The sequence below is a fragment of the Ciconia boyciana genome, chromosome 2 (assembly GCF_034638445.1).
Source record: "Ciconia boyciana chromosome 2, ASM3463844v1, whole genome shotgun sequence".
Taxonomy (NCBI): Eukaryota; Metazoa; Chordata; class Aves; order Ciconiiformes; family Ciconiidae; genus Ciconia; species Ciconia boyciana.
The window spans coordinates 124,653,492-124,663,744 of record NC_132935.1 but is presented as its reverse complement, the minus strand read 5'-3'; positions in this window follow the sequence as shown (position 1 = coordinate 124,663,744).

Sequence of the window (10,253 nt, the reverse complement as noted above, 5' to 3'; positions counted from 1 at the left end):
GATCTTCTCGATAGCCTTCTACAACATATGCTTCTCTAACCATCTTTCTGACCCTCCACTGGATTTGCTCCTGCATGTCACAGAATCACAGCATGGCTAAGGTTGGAAGTGACCTCTGAAGGTCATCTGGTCCAACGCTCCTGCTCAAGCAGGACCTCCTAGAGCTGGTTGCCTAGGCCTATGTCCAGACAGCTTTCAAATATCTCCAAGGATGGAGACACCACAACCTCTCTAGGCAACCCATGTCAGTGCTCAGTCATCCTCATTGCAACAAAAATGATTCCTTATGTTCAGAGGGACCCTTCTGTGTTTCAGTAGGTGCCCATTGCCTCTTGTCCTGTCACTGGGTACCACTGGAAAGAGCCTGGCTCTGTCCTCATTGCACCTTCCCTTCAGGTATTTGTATACGTTGGTAAGATCCCCCATATACACTGGTAAGATGCATATCTTACCAAAGTATAGACCCCCTCATATGTCAATATTTTTCTTGTACCACAGCGCCTCAAGCTGGACATAGACTTCTGGAATTGATCTCACAGGTACCAAATAGCAGGGAACGGTCATTTTCCTCAACCTGCTGCCCACTATTTTACTAATGTGGTATGTGGTTAGCCTTCATCAGCACACTGTTGACTCATGGTTAAGGACCAGAATGACACATGAACACATATATATGACCACTTAGACACTCATAAGATGGTGAGAACACCCAAATCTTCCCATTAGCTCACATACATCTACTAAGAAATTCCTTGGAGTTGTCTGAAAGAACTATAGCACATATGCAAAATATGCACCCATCACACATGCTGATGAATACCATATATAATACCTGCAGTTTTTCTCTTCCTTGGATTGCAGTGGATGACCTGCAAAAATGATGATAGTGACTCATGACAAATTCTGAAAAAAAGAAGCCTGAAAATAGTAGTGCTTTACAATGTACTAGGATGTATTTGAGAATAAAACCCCCAAATTGGCTGTGGATTAACAGACTAACCAGTGGTATCTTCTTACAGTGCTGTGTGATGTTACATGTGCTTCCATGTGAAGTTTCTTCCTTCAGAATGAGATCCGGGTAGTATCAGTCCTTGAGTGACACGCAGGGATTTAGCGAGCATCTGCCTTGGTGCATAAAGAAGGAAGAAGCCAGCTAGCTCTGCGGATTTTGCCTTTTAGGAAATCCTCTACAGGTAGAGTGGAGAATCAGGCCTGTAAATTTGCAAGCTGAAGAAGGATATGCTTGCTGAAGTTGCAGAAGCAGAGAGACTGAAGCTAAGCCTGCAAGGGAGACAGATGGTTCCTGTGTGGTCATGCAGAAGGAGAAGGTAGCAAGACTTGTCGATGGTGCAGAAGGAGATGTAAAGAGAGGAACATCTGCAAATATCCCCAATATTTGGGTTCCAGAGCAGACTGCCAAAAAAATGATGTTCTTTCTGTGATGTATTAATTGGCTTTATATGCAAATCTGCTCCACAGCAGAAGGAAGGTACAAGATGAAAATGGAGGCAAAGTCAGGATCCTGACAGGAGGGAAGGGGGAATAGTGTGACAAAAAAGAAGACACTACTAAAACAAATATATATTGAACAAATATATCCTATGCTATGTGCAAGTTTGAAGAGGTATGCAAATCAGGCAAGAAGACAAAATTTTTTTTAAGGTATTCCAAATTGTGTGTCATGTTTTGTGTAAACATGAGCCCACAGATGTACACAAAAGAATAGGGCATTTAATCTCGGTGATCTTTTGCTATATTTTTTTACCTATTAAGTCAACAGATATGTAACATTTTCTTCCAGCATGTGTTATAAACACTGGTTCCCAGTGCTTTTAATTCTTACCAAGAAACCAAAGTGCATACTTCATCATACCCGTGCGACATTAATCAGTGGGTGCCACTGTGCACCAGACATAAGTAATAGAAACAGATAAAAAAGAGCTGCAGAAAATTCAGCAACCTAGTCAAAATGCTTATCCATATTTTTAAGGGTAAAACTTTTTCTGTAACTGCAGCAAACACAATGGTCAGCAAGATGACATCCTCGAACGATGATCATTCTAATTGAAATTAATCTCATTATATTTATTTTCATTTCTATTGTACATGTTTTTAATTGGATTTGCAGAAAATAAAAATACAGGCACCTGTGTGTTTTTTTGCTTCACAGATTTAATACACTCCCTGTGCAGGTCACTTCAAATGCGGGCAAAATTCAAGGAGTGAAAAAATGTCACATTTAATTAGGACTACCAAGATAGCAGTGGTGAGGTACACTCCTCCGAAGCTGTCAAGACAAAATTATATGCATTTCATATTGCTTAAAAAAGGCTATATTCTGAGCTATCTGGTATGAAACCAGAGCACTCCACTGGAGTTACACTGGTGTAAACCTGGAGAAACTGAAATCCAGATCTGTCCCAAAGCATGCCTCTCATTCTGTAATTTTCAGGAGAGAAGGTTCTCAAACAACATACACCGGAATAAACAAGAAAATAATTCCAGCACCATCAGTATAGTTATTTGTGATATATAACTACAGGAATGAAACCAGAATCCTGTCCTCAGAATTACAAATATTCCTGCTGAGCCTCTTTTCTTGGGATGGAAACAGATGGTTGATGCATCAAGGCCAGATTTTAATCTCAGCTGCAATCACGTAAGTCTGAAGCTGTTTTGCTGAAGTCTTTGCAGGGGCTTGTTTTCACAATAGAAAGTGGTCAGTGGCTTAAGGTATTCCCAATCCCCGGCTTGTTTTCATTGGTATGCTGTCCCCTCGGGTATTCGGGTTAAAATAAAACAATTAATAAAACATGACTTTTTCAACTTGGATCAATTCCCTGATTTAATCCACAAAACCGACTCGCAACCACTTGCACTAGCACAACTTGGAGGGTGATGTCCCATGACAAACACCAGAGCAACTGGGACGGGAATACCATTTACTCAACAAACATGAAACTGCAGCCTCGGGAGGTTACCCATGATCTGAGAACCAACACAGTGATGTAAAGGAAGAACTCAGGCTAGGAAAGGGAGAGAACAAGTTAGAGGTTACTTTGATAAGTCAGAGGTTTCTAAATTGTATACACCTGATTAAATTTGCTATGGCCTAGAGCTCAGAGGGAACCGGATAAAGTAATTTAAAGCCATTAGCAATTATTTTTTATAACCTCAAGGATACAGGAGGTTCTAAAATACTGGAAATAGGTAACAACCATGCCGGTTTGCAGAGGGAGAAAGAGGAGCTGATATCATTTTAACCCAACATATGTGAGGTAGTCAATAGGCAGGGCAGTCACACTTTGTCCCACACACCTGGCCAGCCTAACTCAGCTCAACAAATAATCACATACAATATTTATAAGGGTCTAATGAAGAGACAAGCAACAGCTAGGGTACATTTGTTAACATTAAATCAGGTCAGGCCAACCTAATTTCCATCTATGACAAGTAACAGGCCTCTTAGCAAGGATAGAAGTAACACCCATACTACAATTAAACATCACTTACATTCTGCCACTATTTTTTGTGACAATCATCTTGTAAGTCAGGTAGGGTAACATGGCCTGGACACCTAACTGCTAGATGGGCATGCTTAGATGTTAGTTCTCCATGACCGAAGCTGGAATGTAAAACGATGAATCTACATGTGAAATATGAACAAAGTCAAATGAAAATACCACCATCAATGCAGCAGAGATAACCATTTCAACATTATCATAGGGAGCAATATTTCAATAGTCAGGAGCGAGAAACAACAGACTTTCTTTATACTACTTTCATTTGTGACAGAGACATAATGACTAACAAACTGACAGAGTTATACTTCCTGTGTTTGGCCAACTGGCACTTCTTTTTTCTTGGCTTATAATTCAACTGGCTTAGAACTGTGCCCTTTCTGGTATTGCTTCCCTGTCACTGGGATTGTATCAATCACATCCCAAGGGAATCCAGCAGGAAAGAACCAAAAAGAGCCAACATAGAAGTAGGACTTCTGTTTCTTTCACAATAACTAAACTTCATGTTTTAAGCAATAACTGAACTGACATACCCATTGGAGTCTAGTTCTCTTAAAGGCAGCTATATGCTTGGTTATATAAAAAAGTACTTACATTCTGTAGTTTAAGTAAGACTTCTAAACTATTCTGCTATTTTTAAGTATTTTAACACATTTTGCCTTTCACACAAATAATAGGCAGTTTTTTTCTGTTTTAATTTAAAAGAGCCATTGTGATTACTATATTGATATGGCTGGTGTATTTCTCCACATGGAGATTTAGTTCTTTTCATTACATTTCTAAAATATCTGAAGAAATTTTATATAAATGATAAGTAATACCATCCACTGAAGCCTAGAGTGAACTCAAAGATTTTTCTAACCACTACATTAGAAATCCCTGTCTCTGGAAACGCAGAATATCTTCTGGAGTTGACATGTATGTTCCAAATCTGTGATATGAGTTTGTTTATCTCTGCTTTTTATATGTCTCAAAGGAATGTCAAAGAATGTCTGTTCTTTTAGCACTTACTTACTTTTCTTTCTCTCAAATAATTCTCCATGGTCTTTCTGTATCAGCATAATTAAAGCTCAGTTTATTTTTGTTTGTTTTCTTGTTAAATCATCACTTAAATTACAATTTCTTTAACATGGGATTGGTCAATCAGTCATTTTTGTTCTGTTTCTTCTGATCTATCTTGACTATTAGGTGGCATATAGGTCATATTTGACTTCAGCACTATTTAAAGCTGTATAGCTATTTGATCTGAATAATTTGCGAGTCTGCCTACGTTTAAGCATTTTCCATATTAAATACAGCTACATTTAAGGGGTTTTTTAACGTAAATATCCCTACAGTAAGAGTTTAATATTCTAAGCTCCACTGTACATTAAAAACCAGAGAAGATGATCTAAAAATCCCCTGAATATGACACTTCTTTAAACCCATTAGAAATTCAGTGTTCTAGCTACTTTCCCCCTTGGTTCCTCCGAAAAATGCAGTAATCTGCAAGGGTATTACCATGACACAAAACGGTTGGGAGCTATAATTACTGTGGCTAAGAAAAAGATCCCCACAAAGCTTCCACGAACGGTATAAGGACAAGCAGATCTAATGTAAACTTACATATTAACAGCTGAATACATGTATCCTTATACCATTGTGTTGAATTTGTGTTAATCTTTCAAGTGGGACAAGCTACAAGATAACAAAGGTAACTTAGCTGAAGACAGTTCCACCAGCTTTGTAAATGTGCTGCTAAATATCTCCCAGATGATACATAAAAACTTAGCAAAATAACATGTTTTTATATTGTACACATGCTATACTCAGTAGAGAGACTGTGAGTGACAGCATATTTCATTAGTCACATGAGATGTATTCAAACTGCTTTCTCTATAAAATCAGTATGTCCCTGCCAGCTCATCATTTACCAAGCAGCCTTCTCACTGGGGTTGCTTTCTTAGGTCTGAGTCATTTGTTGTGGGTGAAGTTTTGCATATGAAAGTACCTCCAATATCAGAAAAAATGTCTCCAACATGAAGCCCACAAATAAGTAATATGTACCATTCCTTTCTATAATACCCAATTGTTAATTTTTTACTGGTGCACACTACTCTGTGCTATAAACCAAATTAATACAAGGTCTGGCAATTCCATAGTGATTTTGTACTGTGAAATGATACTCTCTTTCAGTTATACCGGCTATATGAAAATAGCTTTTCTTTACTATTCGATTTTGTACTGGTGTGTGTGGATGAGGAACCAATTCTTTTCTGAGTATCATTTCATATCACCTCTTTCTTCCCTACACATCCTCGTGAGCTGAAACTTAAAAACAACTTTGGAGACCAGAGCAACTACAGTAACAAAACTCCATGTCTGTCCACGTCCACAGTGCACAGAGCCTGCAACTCCTTCCTGTGGCACAGCTGTGAGTATGGTCTGCAACCTCCTTCCATTTCCATGGATCAGAATCCACACAGGAGATCCACAGGAGAGCAAGCTCTGACTTTCTCAGAGCACATGAGCTCTGTCACAGCCCCATAGCAGAGAAACTGAGAGACGACACATGGAGCTGACACAAGATGGGTGTTGATTCCAGGTAAAAAGCACAGTTTGTGTTGATTAAATGTTCCCCAGCCACAGCCACAACAAAGCACGATTCTCACAAAGATGCCTAAGTGCACTCATGGTGTCTACTTTTCTAAGGGCAAAAACCAGGGTGAAACCTAGCTCCTGCTGAAATCAGCTGGAGCTTTGGCACTGACTTAACAGAATCAGCATTTCACCCTAGGACATCTTCTCTGTTGCAGGTTAGCAAGGAGGATTGGGAGCTTTAAACCTCTGTCATCTCTCCAGACTTCATTCAGCAAGAAGTTAGACCCAGCCTCATGAAGAACTGCAGCTGCAGCATGCAGCTGGCACTCACACACTGCAATTTCAAACTCTGTTCCACTGACAATCTAAAGAGACCAATTCAGTAAAACATTACTCACCAATTACACTGGTTTCTAAGAAATTTACTTGGAAAATGCATGAACTGCACCACCACTTGGTCAAGCCACTGGCTGTTCTGCTCACAAAGCTCTCTTTTTCCCTTTACGAGTGTTGCCTCATTCTGTGTTGCATTAGCAAAAAAACCCCAATCTTCTGAACAGTTTTCTAACCATGGACCTGCCTTGCATCCTTTCACTTTAACTAATGCCAGCAGAACTGGTATTTCCCATTTGCAAGGTAATATGAAGTTTACCTTAAAGTATCACACAAATCTCCCATGAAATACTGTGTTTTAGCAGAGTCGTGTTTCAGAATGCCAGGATTTCTGCCCCCCCACCGTTTTTTTCCTGTTAACTGGCCTACACAATACAGTATTTTTTTTAATCCTGTGATTTCTCGTGTCTCCTGCAGATGAAGAGTGTGAGCACACTGCTGGTTTTATGTTGCCCGAAGCCACATCAAAATAATTAACAATTGTGTTGCACTCAGCAATTATACTGCACTATATACTTTCCAAGGGCTGTGCAAATATTAATTCAGGCTTCATGAATCTCAGTTTTTACAACTTAAATCGGGTCATGCCTGGTTAGTGCTCTCAATGGAGACCTTCCCTCCTGCCCCCCCAAATCCAAGAAGTTCAGAAGGGAATTATTTGGGACATCCAATGGACGGTGCTACCCAGAAAAAGAGGAAACAGTTTCAGAATGCAAACCTTCAGAAGATTAAAAAGGCTCTCATTTTCACAGAGTTATACTGAGCCTGGTTTTGTCAATGCTATTTTTAAAACCTTCTTGAAACAGTAAGAAAACTATGTTTTCGTATGGGAAACCAACAACAAACATTAACAGACATAATACAAACAATTTTGGCGGGGGAGGGAAGGCAATTTACTTCACTGATTATTTTGTTTTTCAATCTACAGTTATTCTTGTAACAATTAATGATGGCATCACTTCCTGAGCACCATTGACAAGTTGGAGATATGCTGATACCAGCACCACCAGGTGGCCTCTTTCATGTGAAGTACAAAACCAACATCTGAACCACTAACGAGTTCCCTCAACATTTTGGAAAGTGGTATTGATGGAAATAGTAATATTAATTACTAGTAAGTTTTGTTTTCCATCTGAGTTCTACAATACAAAATGATACCAACACAATGATGGGAAAAATGCAGAGCTGTTCCTAAAAACCCACCCATAAAACCAACCCAATGGATTTAAAAAAAATATATTTTTAAAGTTATCACAGGAAATTTCAGATTTTGTCTTAATTAGCAATTCAGACTGCTGGTAATTTATCTCTCCAGTTACTCATGTTTACTGCATAGAGCAACCTGTGCCAATCTCCATACACCTAATGTCATACACTTTGATCAAAAATGAAATGGCTAATAAAGTGGACAGTTAAGTTACTGTCATTAGATCTCCAAGCTGATACTGCATTGAGATTAATGGGATATTTCTGACCTCTCAGAGATGCAATTGCAAGCTTGAAGAAGGGTAAAGGAGCTTCATTACAACACTTGGTATTTGGTTTCTGTTTGTGCCTCCAGATGACTCCATACAGCTCTAGAACTGCGCAGATTTTAAACTAATGAGGATCACGAAGAAACTGGAAAAGAAGAGGATGGAATTTCAGAGTTTTTCTTTGTAACTATACGATCAGGTTCTCAGTTATTCCAAGGGGTTTCAATGTGAATGAGATTGAAATCCTTACAGCTGATTTTTGCTTTAATGAAAACCTAAATTCTGGAGCACAGATGGCAGTTGAAAAAAAAAGAAGAAAAAGAAACAGCATGACAACCTACTGTAAGGCAACTCACTCCAGTCCTTGGATACAGTAATTTTAAAGTGTTTTCCAATACTGCTACATATTACTAACAGTTCCACTGTACCAGGAAATGTGATAAGACTAATAAACAGCTTTTATGTGAATACTTCTCAAACTGCCCCTTAGAATGAAGATTTCTATGCAGATGCAATTTGTTATGGCTTCTGGGGTATATTGTATGGCTCATTTAATTCCATCTATATAGTTTTATATTGTCATGTATTTTATTTCATTACAAACAAAGTTGAGTTAAAACACCAGGCACATTATTTTGCCTCTTTTGAAAATCTGAAATAAGAGGTGTGAAATTCTGCCATTCTAACTCAGTTGTTACACTTTCAAACTTTCAGAATCCAGTTTTTACTTTGCTTCAAAAGCCAGACTTGTCCAAATCACTTGCAATCACGAAGTTTTCCAGACACACAGGTTGGAAAACTAAAGTGCTTTTAACAGCTGCGTCCCAAGTTCAGAATGTAGGTCTCTGCATGCTTTGTTAGCCCTGAGGAGGGAAGCAGGGACTTCAACATTTTGGCTATGTCTTCCACTGTTTGCCTTTTACTGTCACAGCGGCTGCTGCTGCTGCTGCTGCAGATGACATCTGATGTTGACATCAGACATTGGGGAGATAGAACAGACTTTCAATATCTGTGCTCAGTCACTGGGAGAAAAAGCCTTGACAAGAGCCATCACAAAAGGAGATAATCTCCTCCTTCTCCTCCTCCACCTTCCATCACCCCCTCTTGCAAACACCGGAAAGCTTCAGAGGAAGGCAGGCTAATGAGTCACCCCTGAGCCCCACTTTTAATTCATTTATGCTCTACCTTAGGGGAGTCTCTCCACAAGCACAACTGACAGTGTAAATAAATCACTTCTATTTTGCAAAAAAGTCATATTTATTGGAGTCATTCTAAATATTGTAAGCAAGCAACCACATACCAACATTTCTCATTCTTTCCAACTGAAAAGCTGCCTACATCAAAGGAAGAAAACCTTAACAGAAAGAGATAGTGGTAGCCCTGTAACCCACTTTAGTTTTAACAAGTTAAAGAGAGTTGAAGTTAAATACCACATGATTATCTTTACTGCCCTACACTTGCTATGTGAAAATGCATTGAATGCAGGACTTCCTGAGGCATAGAAGTTTTCAGAGAGCTTGAGCTGCAATCCTCATGTCTGTTATACAGAACCTACTTACATGAGTCACCTACTTACAATAGATCAAGTAATTTGTATCTATGAGTGTTGTTCAACATAGGTGCTGCTCGAGTCTGATCAAGCTTTAATTTCTTAATTATTAAACTTAATTAAAAACTAAAAAAGCAACCACTGTAAAATGGTTGAATTTGCTAATGTTAACGCTTGTTTAACCACATTCAGTGTTAATATGATACAAAGCCTATCTGAGTTGGAAGACTTCCTAGTATTTCTGTAAAATATAAAATATTAAACACTTCAGCAACATAACAATGCTCATTCTAGTAAGAATGAACTGAGTTAGGCACATGAAGGAGTAAGAAAAAGGAGTTTTTGCAGCAGTATGGTAAGCAGACTCTCCAAAAAGCCATTGTGCAAGCTATTTGGTGGGGCAGGCTGCTGGATTTGGTGTTGATGGATGCAACAGATTTATTGTCTTTCAAATTTATGTCAGCTGCAGCAAAACAAAGAAATATGTCAGTATTTTAAATTACCCATCTTTTTCCATTCTCAAAAAGTGTTTCAGCACTAGTCAAAGTTTCAAGTCCTCTGATATTTTTTATACCTCTCAATTCATCTACCCCTCTTCAGTACTCACACATGTATTTCCAGCCAGGATAGGTACACAGTTCTGCTGCACATCATTCAGTCTAAAAATTCAACTTTTGGTGATAAGCCAGAGACTTTTTTTTTCCAGAGGGAACTCTGTAGTTTTCTTTTGAGAGA